Below are 17,453 nucleotides of genomic sequence, written 5' to 3'. Positions count from 1 at the left end.
GGACTTTCAGGATTATAATTACAATTTGTTATATTCAAAGATTGGAGCTGCAGGGCCTGGTAGAAGGGCCACTGCCTTGGAAAAATGTGTTAGCTACTGGTTCTTAGGTCCCAACAATATCTCCTTAAACCCGTGGGTAAGCAGGACCCATGACTGGGTCCTGTCATTGGTACTTGTGAAGGGGGAAATGTGGGACCCGGCCATGACAAGCTCATTAGAGGCCTGGGTCTCAGTAGTTTACCCTGGTTCCAAGAAAGACCCCAAACTGAGACTATCCAGGCACCACCCAGACACAGACCATCCAAAAGAAATTCCTAATGTTCCAACCTATTGGATAATAGATCCAATCTATTGTAGATAGGATCACGTGCCAGCACACACCCATCGCTTTTCACCAGGACACCCCTAGACAAATGTCAGCCAATCAGGGGTCGTAAACTTTAGAAATCCCTCACCCCCACCTTTGCTACAATAAAAACTTAACTCTAACTGAGCTCAGGGCTCCACGACCACTCCAATATGATGGATACATGGAGAGTCCGAGTTTGTAAACTTGTGTAAGAATAAAGGCTCTTTGCTTTTGCATACAGGACTCAGTCTCCTAGTTGGCTTTGGGAGGACTCCATGATCTCAGCATAACAGAACCTTCATCCAGTAACTGATGGAAGCAGATGCAGAGATCCACAGCTAAGCACTGGGTCAAGTTCCCAGAGACCAGTCGGAGAGAGGGAAGAGGGATTATTTCAGCAAAGGGGTCAAGATCAAGATGGGGAAACTCAGGACCAGGATTTTATTCCCAGTGTATACTGTTTTTTTATGGTGTGATTCCTTGCTCAGCCTCGATACGGCTGTGGGGGTGGGGGCACTTGGTCCTGCCTCAACTTGATATGCCAGACTTTGTTGACTCCCCACAGGATGCCTTACCCTCTCTGAGGAGTGAATGGGGGTTGGGTAGGGGGGAAAGTAAGGGGGAAGCAGAAGGGGAGGAAGGGGGAACTGCATTTGTTGTGTAAAATGAAAATAACACTTTTAAATAAAAAAAAAAAAAGGCTGAGCAAGCCAGCAACCATAACTCCTCCGTGGCCTCCACATCACTTTCTCCCTCTAGGTTCCTGCCCAGTTTGAGTTCCTGCCTTGGCTTCCCTCGATGGATTGTGATTCAAGATACATAAGCCAAATAAATTCTTTCCTCCCCAAGTTGCTTTGGTCATAGCATGTCATCACAGCAATAGTAACCAGAACCAAGTCAGTGTTTTTTAAAATAAAAACATTTTAAGATTTCTCCGTAGATGGTGTCCCCATGAGTTTAAAGACTTCTTTAGACAGCAAGGTGCTTTTCCAAGACACTTCTCCTCTGCTCCTTAAGCATCCTCACTGATGCAGACGAGAAGCAGGAAATTCTAAGAAATGGGATTATCTTCCACCAACCTGTAAGGTGATAAGAGCAGGGTTTCAAAGCATGTCTGTCTCATTCTTTCTTTTTTTTTCAAGTTCTCAATATGTATCCCATTCTGGCCTCTGTCTATGCAGCTGAAGAGGACCCTGAATTCCTGATTCTCCTGCCTGCACCTCCAAAGTTCTGGGCTTACAAACAAGAACAAACATGTCTGGTTTTATGCAATTCTGGGGATTGAACCCAGAACTTCCTGCATGCTAGGCAAGTATTCTACCAGCTGAGCTATAGCCCCAGCGCTTTGCCCATGGCATTAGGAGACTCCAGTTTGCTTTCCAGTTGGAACAAAAGATGATATGGAAATGCTGGAAACAACATGAGGCTGCTACTTAGAGAGATCTCTCTACAAAAGAACGGCATGATGATCCGCTGGTGAGTGAGAGAAATCCCGGAGAGGGATACAAGCATCCCACAGTACACACAGTGACAGTGGCTCCCAATGAGAAGGTCCCAGAGAAGGATGCATTTTGTTCTGAGAGCGATGAGTTCTGCAAGCCTCTTACTAGGCTTTCCTGCTGATCCAATGGCCCCAGAATTCAGAGGATGGAAAGGCCCTGTTCCTCTGTTACTGTCCTAAAACACCATCAAAGAGCAACTTGCAGTGGAAATGGTTTATTTTAGCTTATGAGTTCTAGTCTGTTCTGAGGAAAATCAAGACAGGAGCTCAAGATGAGAACCCAAAATCTGGAACTGAAGCAGAGCTGGTGGAGGAGTGATGCTTACAAGTTTGCTCTCTGTAGCTTGTTCAGCTTCCTATTGCAACACAAGATCACCTCCCGAGAGACAACACTGCTCACCATGGGCTAGGCCCTCCCACACCAACCCTTAATCAAGAAAATGGCCACCCAGATTTGCCCACAGGCCAGTCTGATGAAGGCAATTTCCCAGCTGATGATCCCTCTCCCCAAGTGACTTCAGTTTGTGTCAAGTCAACAGAAACTAACCAATGTGGGTCAGTTTGTAGGAACTGTATCTCCTGATGAGGCAGAGCTTGGACACCTCCATGGTTTGTACCTTCATCTCCGGAGTCTGCTCACGGAGTAACATAGCGCCGGGCAAAACCATGAAGCACCTTCCAGACGGAGGTTGCCAGAAAAGCTATGTGCACCTAGGGAGCTAAAGGTGAGCAGCGACTCTAAGGACATTAGCTGGGTAGTCTGAAGGGTTTGGGAGCCTGTGCTGACCTGTCCTCCTAGCAAGCAGAGACATTAGCTGGGTAGTCTGAAGGGTTTGGGAGCCTGTGCTGACCTGTCCTCCTAGCAAGCAGAGACGTATCGTATCTGATTTGAGACACTCGCTTGTGAAAGAGCTACCGTCCCACTCTCTGACCTCAGATACTACTAGGCAAGTCAGAAAAGGCAGGTGACGCTTCAGGATTGTCTGGTCAGATGTGAGAAGGAAGGAGAAAAGAAGCCGTGTGTGTGAGTGCGTGCATGCACATGTGTGGTGCAGCCAGGCTTTCGAATGGAAAATAACCAGGAAGTTTTCCATGTTGGCACTCCTTTCTTCCTTCTCCTTTCTTCCTTTCTGGGTCTTAGACTTCCTTTCTGGGTCTCCTCAAAGCCTCACTAACAAGTCCTTCAAAAGATCTTCAGTAATGTTTCGACCCTACATTGTCATGTCTGTTTCCCAAGAGCACTAGGCAACTTAAGTCTGAGTCACCAGCCATACACTTTATTACACACCTTGGGTTACAAGCATGTGAGCTCAGTTCCTGACACACACTCAATAGGTTTCAGTTGCTCAAGGGCAGGTGGCAATAAAACTCCCCTTGCAGTTAGTACCCGATGCTGTGTTTCACCTTCAAGACAAGCTTTGACTCATTGCTTGAACTCCCTGCCCAGAACCTGCTCTCCTAGATGGAGGCGTTGAAGGACAACCTACAGAATATCTCCCATCAGGACCAACATAGCATCTGGCTCTGATGGAGCATCAATGGAGTAGCACATAGGTGCTTGACCCAAGCATTTAAAGGGATCTGAAGATGCTACTAACCTAGAAATGGGTCACTGCTTTTACAAACACACAGCTGTCCAGGCACACATGTGCACACAAACATGTGTGGTTTATAAAATACAAATCCTTTCAAGTCACTGCTGACTTTAATTTCTTGCCATAATTTTTTCTATTTATTCTTTGTGTGTGTTCTTGGGCAGGTAACACACATGTGTGGAGATCAGGGGACAACTTTCAAGAATCTTTTCTTTGCTTCCACCATGAGTTCCAGGGGTGAAATTAAGACTTGTACAGCAAGCACCCTATACACATACACACACACACATACATACACACACACACCACATGCACACACGTGAAGGTCAGAGGTTAACATCTGGTGTCTTCCTCATTCTTGTACTGGCTAGTTTTGTGTCAATTTGGCACAAGCTAGAATAATTTGGGAAGATGAACCTCAACTGAGACAATGCCTCCATCAGACTGGCCTACAGGCAGGTCTGTAGGGACATTTTCTTAATTACAGATTGAGTGGTCAGACCAAGCCCCATTGTAGAGCATGCCAAGCCCTAGGCAGGTGGCTCTGGGGTGTGTAAGAAAGCAGACTGAGGAAACCCTGAGGTGCAAGCCAGCAAACAGCACTCCTTCATGGCTTCTTTCTCAGTGACCCTGCCTTGTTTGAGTCCCTGCCCTGATTTCCTCCAATGACAGACTGTGACGGGAAAGTGTAAGTGACATAAATCCCTTCTTCCCAGAGTTGCCCTTGGTCCTGGTGTTTTATCATCGCAACATAAAAACTAACTAAGAAAATTCTTCACCTTCCTTTCTGAGACAGTGCCTTTTGCTAAACCTGGGCCTCCCTGATCCTAGTAGGCCAGCTTGCCAGCAAGCCCTAGGGACCCTTCTGTCTCTGGCCCCCAGATTTTTAGTAGGCACTGGAGATCTGACTTAGCTCCTCACACTTGTGTGAGGCAAGCATTTTGCTCAGTGAACCACTTCCCCAGGCCCACAGAAAACTGTTGACACTGAAAAACCATTTCATCCAATCAAATAAAAAAAGACGGAACCTTTGGACCACAATCCGAATGCCAGTCCCCTCTCCGCTCATTTAGTCAGAGGGCTTGCTGAGCCCCACACCCAGAGTCCAGCTCCCTGTTTACACACATTTACCTAGTCTGCCCAAATGTTTCTGAATTCATCAAAGCCCAGTGCTTGGGTCAAAGTTTAGACGGTGATGCAACTACCACCCTTGGCCAATTTGTCAGAAGCCGTACCCACACTGACTGGAAACATGAATAAATGGGTTCTTTTTTGGCTGATAGCAAACAGAAAGACCCAGCTCCAACCATTCTTCCTGGGTGCAAATTATCCAGAATTCTCCCTTTACGTGGCTGGTAATTGGGGGAAAAAACCATCAAATGTCATAGCATTAATAGACACCCCAAAATGCCTTTCTTTCCTTGGCCCAATTTGCTACTTTTAGATCTACAAATAATCTGCCGTGTAGATGCAGCTCACGAGAGCAAATGGGTATACCATTTGAGTGCCACGATAACTTCTTATACTTCTCTATGTTTCCGACACCAAGCAGTAGCTACTGGTGAAGTAAAAACTGTGGAAATTCTAATGAACTTATATAATCTATTTTGATAATGTAATATTATCAGGGCAGAAATGAAATAAGTCTCACATCAAGTCGTGATGACTGCTGTCGGAAGAGCCTGAGGGCTGACGCCAGGCTGCCAGGGAGCTGCAGCTGTCTCTGTAAAATACCCACCACGAAACAATGGAAGGGGAAAAAACGTAAGTGGAAATGGAGTCTGTGCCAGGCCCCCAGTTGGCCCCTGCCCCAGGACTGGAATAACGTTCATAAATCATGCTGGACTATCATCTGGCTGTGCTTCTCCGGTCCTGCACCTAGGCAGAGACTGTTCTCATCTTGTCAGATGTCCTTGTCATCTGTTGTTTAGCAGAGGACTCTAAGTCTTGTGAGTTGTGTAAGACACCCCAGGTAAAGAGCTACTACCTGACAAACTTGGAGTTAAACCAAGATTTTCCAAAGGTCAAAAGTCTGTGTGTTTTCCGCTGGTCAACATTGCCTTTCCAGACAAGGCATTTTTCTGTTGCCTAGCAGCCCTTCCTTAGTCAGGGTGGAATGGGATGGATTCAGCTATGGCCTCAGGTAAGAAAGTGGGGAGCTGTTTAGGAGTCTTAAAGTGGTGCCACCAAATCGTCAACCTGCGCCGTCAGACAAGAGAGCTGAGTTTGTAGATCCGTATTGCTCAGCCACCTCTATAAAACAAGACTAATGCACCCATGTCTGTTCCTCCTACTCAGAGGACGACCTTTTAGAATGTGTCGTGAGGAGCAGGAAAGATGAGGCAGGAGCTAAAGGGCACGAACTGCCAAGCCCAACCTCCCAACGTAGAGCCCCAGAATGGACATAGTGTGGGGGAGAGCCAGCTCTTGCATGTTGTCCTCTGACCTCCATGCACATGACATGGCACAGGTGAACACACATAAATAATATAAACAAATTGAATCTTTAATATGCCATGAAAACTGGGTATGGTGGCATATGTCTATAATCACAGTACTCTGAAGGCAGTAGATCAGGAGTTCAAAGTCATCCTTGGGTGCATAGTGATTTTGAAGCCAGTCTGGGCTACATGAGACCCTGTCTCGGGGGAAAAATGTGCCACTGGGCTGAGGAGATACTTAATGAATAAAGAACTCACTGCTCAAACATGTGAACCCATGCAAAAGTCAGGCAGGCATGGCAGCAGCTTGTAATCCAGGACTTGGGTGGCAGGGATATGGGATCAAGGGCAAGCTTGTTAGCAAAAATGGCCAAGATTGGCAAGCTCCCAGGTTCAGGTTCAGTAACTAAAGTGGGAAATAAGGTGACTTGACATCAAATTTGGGTCTCAACATACAGATAAATGCAAGTGTACACACACACGTGCACACACACACACACACACACACACACACACACGCCTATATACATGCAAATGCATATATATACATGCACATCAAAATACCAAAAAACTAGGCCAAGAGTCTACAGATGGAGCTCCAGCAAGAACCCCTATTTGGTTCTCCAAGTACAAATGCACTCACTGCATCTGCTGCTCTTGAGGTCTCCAGATGGAAATTAAGTCAGCCAAAGACTCCAGAGGATGGCAAGATGCAAGAAAAACAGGTACCTATTCCAGGAACTGGCTTCAGCCCTCAGCCCGCTGGGTATGGAGGTTATGAGGCTGCAGAGCTGTGGGCTGATGGCGCCTGTGCCAGCAGGAAAACCAGAAATAGCGCTCATCAGCGTGATGACTTCAAAGCAGTTCTCTCAACCAAATTAAGTGGGGAAGAGGCCAAGTGCGTCTATTTGTGAATCAAATAAAGAGATAAATTAATTTTGTTTTTATGCAAACGTTTGTCTGGACTGAAGAATTAGAGTGCTGGCATGAAGGCGCATTAAAAGAACAGATGCTCGGTTGTGCTCCAAAGGAATTGTATTGGCGACCCAGCAGTTCGAGGCATGGCTGCCTTCTCAGAGGACTCAGCACTAGTTACGAGGGTGGTCTTGTAGTTGAAACTCTTCAAACTGAGAGCACAGAAAGCAGCTACTCTACTGGATTCAACAACAAGACAGTGTGGCATGGAGCCTCTTCTTGGGTAACCCTCTCTCATGGTGATTTCTGGGTTGACCCTTATACCTGCTCAACAGCTTTTCCAAGCTGCTGGTATCTGCAGGCAGTTCTTGAGTGTAGGCCAAAGAGCATCAGATTCAAATGAACACACATGGTCATGAATTGTTTGCTTTGTCTGTCTCAACTCAGACCCCTGGCACCTGATTACTGAGGCAAGGAGGTTCTATATTTGCTTCTTAAATGCCTAACCAGATGCATTTGCTTTTAAGAAGGCGGGGGCAGGGGGATGGCTAGAGGGCTGGCTCAGCAGGTAAAGGTGCTTGCAGTCAAGCCTAAAGACTTGAGTTCAAATCCCCAGACCCCACACAGTGGAAGGAGAGAAGTGACTCCTAAACTTTATCTTCTAACATCCACAAGTACTCCATGATACACACACACACACACACACACACACACACACACACACACACACACGATAGATAGACAGACAGACAGACAGACAGATAGCAAGTTTTAAAAAGAACAAGACTGCATGGCTACCAGCCAGTCCAGTCTTCACAAAGTACCTCCCTGACCCTGAAGCGCTGCCCTGCTAACACTATGGAAATCCACCACTATTGTCTTTAGCACTGTTCACAGAAGTAGAGAATAATTTGACAACAGTTTGGCTTTCTTCTAATACAGGATCTCATATAATTCAGGTGGGCCTCTATGTGACCTAAGACCTTGAACTCCTTATCAGCCTGCCTCCTCTTCCTAAGTGTTGGAATTATAAGCACAAGCCACTACATAGTGGGTTCAAATGTTATCTTCTGGGGGACAAACTCTACTACAAAGAGGTTAAGAGATTAGGTCAAAGTACCCAGGGAGTGGATGGCAACATTTGCAAAGAATCCAGACTTAAGATTTCATGGCCAGTTTTACTCTACAGCATGTATTGAATCTAATGCAATGGTTGATAAACCTAGATATGAGCATCTCCTAGAGAGTTTATAAAACAAAGATTTCTGGCTCTACTGGGAGTTCCAGATTCAGTGTATCTAGCGTAGGGTCCTAGAATTTTAATTTCCAACAAGTTTGCACAGAACAGAGATGCTGTTAGTTTTGGCTTCCCACTTGGAGAGCTGATACAGGATGTGTGGTCGTGAAATAGTCGGGGCTAACTCATCTGACTTCAAAGACACAAGAGTTACCTAGGCTACCAGGGGAGAACATGTTCCCTTCCACATTCCAAATGTGTTCCAGGTTCCATAAACATTTGTCTTCAAATGTAATTAAGTGTGTGTGTGTGTGTGTGTGTGTGTGTGTGTGTGTGTGTGTGTAAGTGGGTCCATGCCATTGGACCTTGTTAAAAGAAAGTGTGTAACCAAGATAAAGAAATGGATCCCTGCATTCAATGGGAGATAAGTACAGGTGAGCAGGCAGGAATATGAGGGTAACTACTGTAGGGATAAGTCCCGCCCCTTAAGGGGCGTGTTCGCCTCGGGCTAATGTCTGCCTATAAATTTGGCGAGAAAGCTCCGAGCTGCTCGCTTCTGCTTTCCTGGTCTCCGCGGGAACGGTGGTTCTGTAAGTCTATTTCTACATTAAAGCTATATATATATTTTTACACTCTGTCTGCATTCATTTACGCCGTTACATTTTGGCGCCCAACGTGGGGCTATTTTGCCCCCGACTTAAGCGGGTAGCCCGCTAGCTAACACAGCACCCTCCCCGGTGCTGTTTTTCAGTTCGTGACTCCGGCCCCAGTGCGGAGTCCGAGACACACTCGGCGACACAGGCCCATTCTGCCTGCCTTGGCTAAGTTTTGCAGCGGAACCCCACTGCCTGAATTAGCAGAAGCTCAAGTAATTGCGGTTTTGCAACAAAAGCTGCCACAGCGTCAGATTTGGTCTGTTACAAAGTGACTTGGCCGGTTGTGGTGGCCCACGCCGGTAGGATTTGCTGAAGGAGGCAGAGGCAGGAGGATCACAAGTTTGAGGCCAGCCAGGCAGTGGTAGAGCACGCCTTTAATCCCAGCACTTGGGAAGCAGAGGCAGGCACATCTCTGTGAGTTTGAGGCCTGCCAGGCCTTGGTAGTGCACGCCTTCAATCCCAACACTTGGGAGGCAGAAACAGGCGGATCTCTGTGAATTCAAGGCCAGCCTGGTCTACAAGAGCTAATTCTAGGACAGGCTCCAAAAACACAGAGACCACCACTGGCAGGAACCGATCATTGCAGGTAAAAAAATTTTCTTTTATAAATAAAATGTCTGAACACATTACTGTTCAAGAATTTAATGATTTTTTTAATTGTACCATGTGGGAGATTTTACAAGAGGTGTCTATCACCCCACATATATGGATCCTTCTGGGATTCATAGTTTTCATTGGCACCAAATGGTTTGATAATAGAAATATGATAAAGTCTTTACGAGACGAATCCAGGATTCTTAAGGTAGAGATTGAACGCTTAAAAACAATTGAGAATGACAACAATCTTCTCAAGAATCAGTTTGAAGTTCTCCAGGCTGATAACAATCTTCTCAAAAATCAGGTTGAAGTTCTCCAGACTGATAACAATCTTTTCGAGAATCGGTTTGAAGTTCTCCAGGCTGATAACAATCTTCTCAAGAATCAGGTTGAAGTTCTTCAGGCTGATGTTAAGGAGAAATTCATTACTATGGAAGAGGGAACAGCTGATCTGGACCATAAGATTCAGTCCCTTTCTGTAGGAAATGAAACATTAACTGAGAGAATCAAAACTGCTGAATGTGACAATCGGATTTTGTCTAAAGCTTATGACAGATTGACGGAAAGATTGTCAATACAAGAAGGCACGGTTTATGCCATAAAAATTATGTCCAAAGATGAGATGTTATCTCTAACGGACAAACTTCATACATTAGAATCCTCAATGAAGGCTTTGGAACATAATTCTGGACAGGAGATTCAGACATTGCAGAAGACAATGGTGAATAGAATTGAAAAGATTGAGGAATTTCTAAATTCTGATGAAGAAGAGCAAAGGGTAGAAAGGAAAAGTTTAACTACATCTGTGGGTAAGTCTCTCCGGGACAATTTCCACAAAGCTCTACCTACAGCTCTACCTGCCTTTCCCGTAATAACAACAGAGAAGGTGATTGGTTCCAAAAACCCTAGGGTCATCAAGGAGGATACATGGGAGCCTGTGCGTATGAATGATCTCAAGGAAATAAAACAGGCTGTCATGACTTTTGGGATGCAAGCCTCTTTTGTTAAAGAGATGCTAAAATCTTGGGCCACGACAAGCAGAGCAACCCCCTCGGACTGGCTCCAGCTGAGCTCTGCGGTACTTGAGAGTGGACCGCAATTGAAATGGAAATGCTTATTCAGGCAAGAGGCTAGACTCTTAGAACAGCAGGAAAAAGCGAAGGGAATTGACATTTCCCTAGATCAAATTCTAGGTGAAGGGCTCTTTTCTGATCCTCAGGAACAAGCTAATTTGGATGAAAACACACTCTCCATGTGTACTACAGCAGCCTTAAGGGCTTGGGACAGGGTACAAGACCCAGGACAGAGAATGGAATCATTTGTCAGAGTTAAACAGGGTCAGAGGGAACCCTTTAGTGACTTTTTACAAAGATTAACTAAGGCTGTACAAATAGGAATATCTGACCCAGAAGCAAGACGTATAATGATTGAGTCTTTGGCTTATGAAAATGCAAATGTGGAATGCAAAAGGATTTTGGGTCCTTTAAAGCTCAGATCAGCGCCGTTGAAAGAATGGGTCTTGCATACACTCAATGTTGATACATTTGATTATGGCACTGAAGCATGGGTAGAAGAAGCAATTTCCAATGGTAAAAGGAGACACCAGAATACCAGATGTTTTAATTGTGGCAAAATGGGTCATATGAAAAGGAATTGTAGACAACGGATTTACAGAAATAATAATAATAACAATAATGCATCTTTCAGAAATAATAATAATAATAATAATGCAACTTCTAGAAATAACAGAAATAGGAGGACTCAGCCTTCAGGTTTATGTAAAAGATGTGGAAAGGGCAGACATTGGACGAATGAATGCAGGTCTACAAGAGATAGACAAGGCAACCTGATACAGTCGGGAAACATGAGAGGGGGGGCCTCACAGGCCCCCATGGCAAACATGATTCAGTCATATCCAGTTTCTGCAGAGAACGTGCCTCATCAGGACAATTAGGAAGCCCCATGCCTACTGTTACAAACAATAATGATCAGAAAGATAAGTTACGTGTGTTTTGGCAAACTTCTATAAATGATCAAAGACCTAAACTGAGAGTGTGTATAAATGGCATTTTTATTACTGGCCTACTGGACACAGGTGCTGATGTAAGTATCATTACCCCAGAATCTTGGCATCCGTGTTGGCCTCTTCAGAATGTAAATGTTCAGCTCCTGGGAATTGGAACCCTATCTCGAGTAAGGCAGAGCACGAGATGGGTTGAATGTATAGGGCCAGAGGGACAAATAGGAAAATTAAAGCCATATGTAGCCAATATCGCAATGAATTTATGGGGTCGTGACCTATTACAACAATGGAATACCGAAATTAACATTCCTGCTAAATCTAGAGCCTATATTTCTGAGAATAATATTAAAAGATATTACAAACGGAGAAAACCGGCCATTCGGGCTGTACAAGAACAAACAATTGATGTCCCTTCAGAGATACCAACAGCCTTGCCTCTAAAATGGTTGACTGAGAAACCAATATGGACAAAGCAATGGCCTTTAGCTGAGGAAAAGTTACAGGCTTTAAAACAGCTGGTACAAGAACAATTAGATGCTGGACATATAGAAGAATCTACCAGCCCTTGGAATTCTCCTGTATTTGTGGTTAAGAAAAAATCAAATAAATGGAGAATGGTGACAGATCTCAGGGCCATCAACAAGGTTATTCAACCTATGGGCCCTCTGCAATCTGGAATTCCTTTGCCCTCTTTATTACCAAAAGGATGGCCTCTCATAGTTATTGATTTAAAGGATTGTTTTTTCACTATACCTTTGCAAAAAGAAGATAGAGAAAAATTTGCCTTCACAGTGCCTACTTATAACAATTCTCAACCTTCGAGGAGGTACCACTGGACCGTCCTCCCCCAGGGTATGTTAAATAGCCCCTCCCTGTGCCAATATTTTGTGAACCAACCATTGCAAATAATACGCAAAAAATTTCCCAAATCTATAGTATACCATTACATGGACGACATCTTGTTATCCGATTCAAACATGGATACCTTGAACAGACTGTTTGAAGAAATAAAGATACTTTTACCTAAATGGGGATTGCAAATCGCTCCTGAAAAGATTCAGAAGGGAGATTCTGTTAATTATTTAGGTTATAAAATAGGTTTACAAAAAATTAAGACACAAAAAGCACAAATTAGGAGAGATCGCCTACGGACTCTTAATGACTTTCAAAGACTGTTAGGAGATATTTCCAGTCTACGACCAGCTATTGGAATAACACCTGATCTAATAATTCATTTAAACAAAACCTTGGATGGTGATAAAGATTTAAACAGTCCCAGAGAATTAACAGCTGAAGCAGAAAAGGAACTGACAATGATTGAGGAAAAATTACAACAGGCACATGTGGACAGGGTGAATCCAGAGCTCGATTGTATTCTCGTCATACTACCATCAAAAATTTCTCCTACAGAAATTTTAATGCAGAGAGATGATATTATTTTGGAATGGATCTTTTTACCACATAAACCAAGTAAGAAACTGAAAACTTATGTGGAAAAAGTCTCTGAGTTAATTATAAAAGGCAAGCTGAGACTTCGTCAACTAGCAGGCATAGACCCAGCAGAAATTATATTGCCTTTCACTGCTGATGAACTAAATAAATTATGGGAAGATAATGAACCATGACAAAGAGCTTGTGCTAATTTTTTGGGAGACATTAATAACAACTATCCAAAAAGCAAGCGGCTTAACTTCATAAAGAAAACTTCTTGGATTCTTCCTCGAATCGTCCATGATGCTCCAATAACTGGAGCCCGTACATTCTATACTGATGCCAATAAATCATGGAAGGCAGGTTACAAATCAGAAGACTTGGATAAGGTGGAACAAAGTCCGTATACTTCTGTCCAGAAGGCGGAATTATATGCCATTCTTATGGTGCTAAGGGATTTTAAAGAACCTATTAATATAGTTACAGATTCACAATACGCAAAAAGAGTTATTTTACATATTGAAACTGCTAAATTTATACCTGATGATACTAAACTAACCTCATTGTTCCTCCAGGTTCAAGATTTGATCAGGAACAGGCTTTGCCCTATGTACATAACACACATCCGATCCCATACGGGTCTGCCAGGTCCTCTAGCACAAGGTAATGCAGAAATTGATCAATTATTGATTGGTAGTGTGCTACAAGCCTCTGAATTTCATAAAAAACATCATGTTAATAGCAAAGGTTTGAAGAAAGAGTTTTCAATTACATGGCAACAAGCTAAGGAGATTGTAAAGAAATGCCCTACTTGCTCTTTCTATAACCAAACGCCACTGCCAGCAGGGGCTAATCCAAAGGGCACCCAAAGGAATGAAATCTGACAGATGGATGTGTTCCACTTTGCAGAATTTGGCAAATTAAAATATGTACACCACACCATAGACACGTATTCAGGTTTTCAATGGGCTACTGCCCTGAGCTCAGAAAAGGCTGATTCACTAATCACACATTTATTGGAAGTTATGGCCATCATGGGTATACCTGCACAAATAAAGACAGATAATGGTCCAGCATATGTATCTAAGAAAATGAAACGCTTTTTTGATTATTATAATATAAAACACATTACAGGTATACCAAATAATCCTACAGGTCAGGCAGTTATAGAAAGATCAAATCGTACTATAAAGGATATGCTAAACAAACAAAAAGGGACTGAAAACACCCCCAGAAATAGATTACATAATGCTTTATTAACCTTAAATTTTCTTAACGCTAATGAAAAAGGAACGACAGCAACAGAAAGACATTGGATAATGGAAAAGTCTGCTGAACTAAATCAACCGATTTATTTCAAAGATGTGCTGACCTCTCAGTGGAAGCCAGGAGATGTGCTACATTGGGGAAGGGGTTTTGCTCTTGTTTCCACAGGAGAAGAAAAATTGTGGATACCATCAAAATTAATAAAGCTTCGATTTGAAGAGGAGAAACCTCTTGGAAAGGATAAATGACAACTCATCCACAACGATGATATTCATACAGGTGGTAAGAAAAACATATAGAATGGGGACAGGGTTCTGTTCTTATCTCCACAGGAAAACACTCATCTTTGAGAAATTCAAGGGACCCTGGATGTTTGGATACTGACAGATGGAAAAATACCTGCCCAATAGGAAATATCAAGACAACTGATTGGGTTGTGTAAGTAATATTAAACCATATTTCTAAATTTATAAAGCTGGTTTTGAAGTTGGACTCTGGCTCAGTCCCTCTCCAATTCCAAGCCTGTTAGTAAGAGAAAAACCCAGAGTTTCTGGAGTTTCTGTCTCATGTCAAGAGCCATGATATGGGACAGAAAGAAATATGAGTTTAAAAAACATCTTTGCTTTTCTTCATATCTATCATACTTTTCATTGAATATATCTATCATGTCTTTCATTGAATATATATATATGTCTATATATGTCTATATGATTAATGTTTAAGTTTTTCATAATGAACAATGAGTTTTTCCTGAATTGACATTTGAAGTTTCCAGAAAGAAGATGGGGCCCCATAACAACAACTCCACCTGGTTGATACGACGTCATGATACTGATAGCGCTACTACAAGACCTGCTTTGGGTACCAGCTGCACAAGACAGTTCCAACTTGGTTAGCTGAAATGGTGCACATCTTATACAACATTTTGGCCAGACCTGCACGAAAATACTCAGAGACTATTTGCAATTTTAAAAGACATTATCTTGAAATTTAACCATCATTTTACTTTCACAGGATCCCCCAGAAAGAACGTCGCCCCTATGACAGCTGGAAGTAATTCTAGAGAACGACGTCCCCTCTCCCAGTAAAGTTTGCCCTTGGGTTTAGGGACATCATTTAGGGGTTGATTATAATTAGTATATGATTGAGGGTTGGGAGAGGAATTTTATAAGCTCAGGGATCATTTTGAAAAAAAAAAAAAAGAGGGATGATGGGATAATAGACAAATATATTGGTATAGATTGACTATTGTACGCATGCATGTTTCTACCTCTGTTTAAAACATTTTTATGTATTGACATATATTGTATTGATATATATTGTATATATTTACCATATTGCAGTGTACATTTCTACCTCTGATTAAGATACTTATATAATATTTGTGTATTGATATATATTTACCTACTGCAATGTATATTTGTACATTGTTTATATTTGGAGGTCATTGTCCTCATTTGTTTCACAGTCGTTTATTGTCTTATTCTTTAAGTTAGATAGATATTGAGAATTATATAGACTAATTGTCATCTAAGTTTGTCATTTATAATTAGACTAATCAGGTTCTTTAGATATATAGAGATTATACTCAGTATAGATAGATAATCTTCAACTTCTTCAAAGAGCTGTAGAAAATGGCCTTTAATCTAACTCAGAGTTTCGTGATAGTGAGACACAATTGCTCCTGGCAACACCGCTCTATTCCCGAGAGAATGTTGAGCACCAAAAACACTCCACCTGGAGCCTTTCTATTTGGCAGAACTGGCCTTTGGGCAAAGAAATGCTCATACCTCAACCACTGACACAGATACAGAGCGTGCATCAATGGATAAAACAGGACTGTCATATCTTGCCAAGACAGGGTAAGATAGTTTTGAAAAGTTCCTTGCCTTTAATAATGGTATGTCAGTTATGTTAGGCCTTAGCCAAAATTGGTTGACTCAACGTTGCAAACGAGACTTTGGGTGATTGCCCAGGTAGTCAGTTGTCTCTGTCAATTGTTGCACATTTTGGATATATCTCGTTTGTTGAGTAGTGTTTATTCCCTTCTCAGATCTTTGACTGAGTTGAAGATTATATAATTGTAGTTACTCTTTACATTATCTGGACTTCTTGAGATAGAATGTTTAGCAAAGCTTTTGTTCTCAATATTGTTTGTTGTATTTATTATTTGTTGTTATTGTATGTTGTTGTATTTGGTTTAGTTCTGTCTTATTTAGACAAAAAGGGGAGATGTAGGGATAAGTCCCGCCCCTTAAGGGGCGTGTTCGCCTCGGGCTAATGTCTGCCTATAAATTTGGCGAGAAAGCTCCGAGCTGCTCGCTTCTGCTTTCCTGGTCTCCGCGGGAACGGTGGTTCTGTAAGTCTATTTCTACATTAAAGCTATATATATATTTTTACACTCTGTCTGCATTCATTTACGCCGTTACAAACTACCACAGGGGAATGAGGAGCACTGGGACCCAGAAGCAGTGTGGCTTTGGTCAGAACACACTGGAAAATGACAGCTACACTGTCAGGTTCTCTGTGAGGGTCAGACATATCCAGTGCTAGGCCTGGAAGCTTCCGTGGCATTGCTCAGTAAGCGTGGACAATGTATATCCTGTGGCTAGACCCTGTGCCGGGGAATCTGGAGACGCATAGCTGAGGAGGCACAACACACCCAAGAGAAGGCATGAGAACAGCTCTCGCGAATGGCACACTGCTTAGGAGAAGCACAGCAGCTAACCTCTGTCCAGGAAAGCCTTCTTTCCAGTGTCTCTTGATTTGATCACTGAATGGTGGGTTACTGGATGTCCTCTTACTGTGAGCATATGCAGGCGACCTCTGAATGCTGGCATCCAGGCCACATGCTCAGGTCACTGAATATGAATCCGCAGCCCGGCTTCTGCTAAGCCTTGTCTTCTAGGCTCCCATTTCCTGCTGCTGTCTAGACACAAATGTGTAACATCAGCATTTCCAAAACTGGATTCATTTTTAATGTATTTCTAACTATAAGCTAATGGCTTTACTATCTGACAATCCCTCCCCCGAACTAAATAAAACATCAACTCATCTTTCTTCTTTCTTCTCGCTCTTTTGGTCCTGATGTCACTAGACTTGCATTTTTATTATGCATATGCTTGAGTGGGCATATTTATACATGAATGTATGTGCTCACAGAGGCCAGAAGAAAGCCTCAGAACTCCCTGGAGCTAGAGTTACAGGTATCTATGAGCCCCCTGAAGTGGGCGCTGAGGATCAGACGTGGGTCCTCTGGGAGACCAGTTCATGTTCTTACCTGCTGAGACATCTTTCCATGCCCCAATTACTTGTTTCTACCTCTACGACTGTCTCTGGCCTCTTCTCTCAGAGATCGCTGCTTCTCAACACTTTATTGATGTTTTCTTCTTCTTCTGGTAACTACAGTGTGGATGAAAATGAATAAAAAAGGTATCTCCAA

Source organism: Microtus oregoni, unplaced genomic scaffold (genome assembly GCF_018167655.1).
Source record: "Microtus oregoni isolate MIOR12 unplaced genomic scaffold, Mior012 000082F_ref0000272, whole genome shotgun sequence".
In the NCBI taxonomy this organism is placed as follows: domain Eukaryota; kingdom Metazoa; phylum Chordata; class Mammalia; order Rodentia; family Cricetidae; genus Microtus; species Microtus oregoni.
This window is presented reverse-complemented; position numbering follows the sequence as displayed.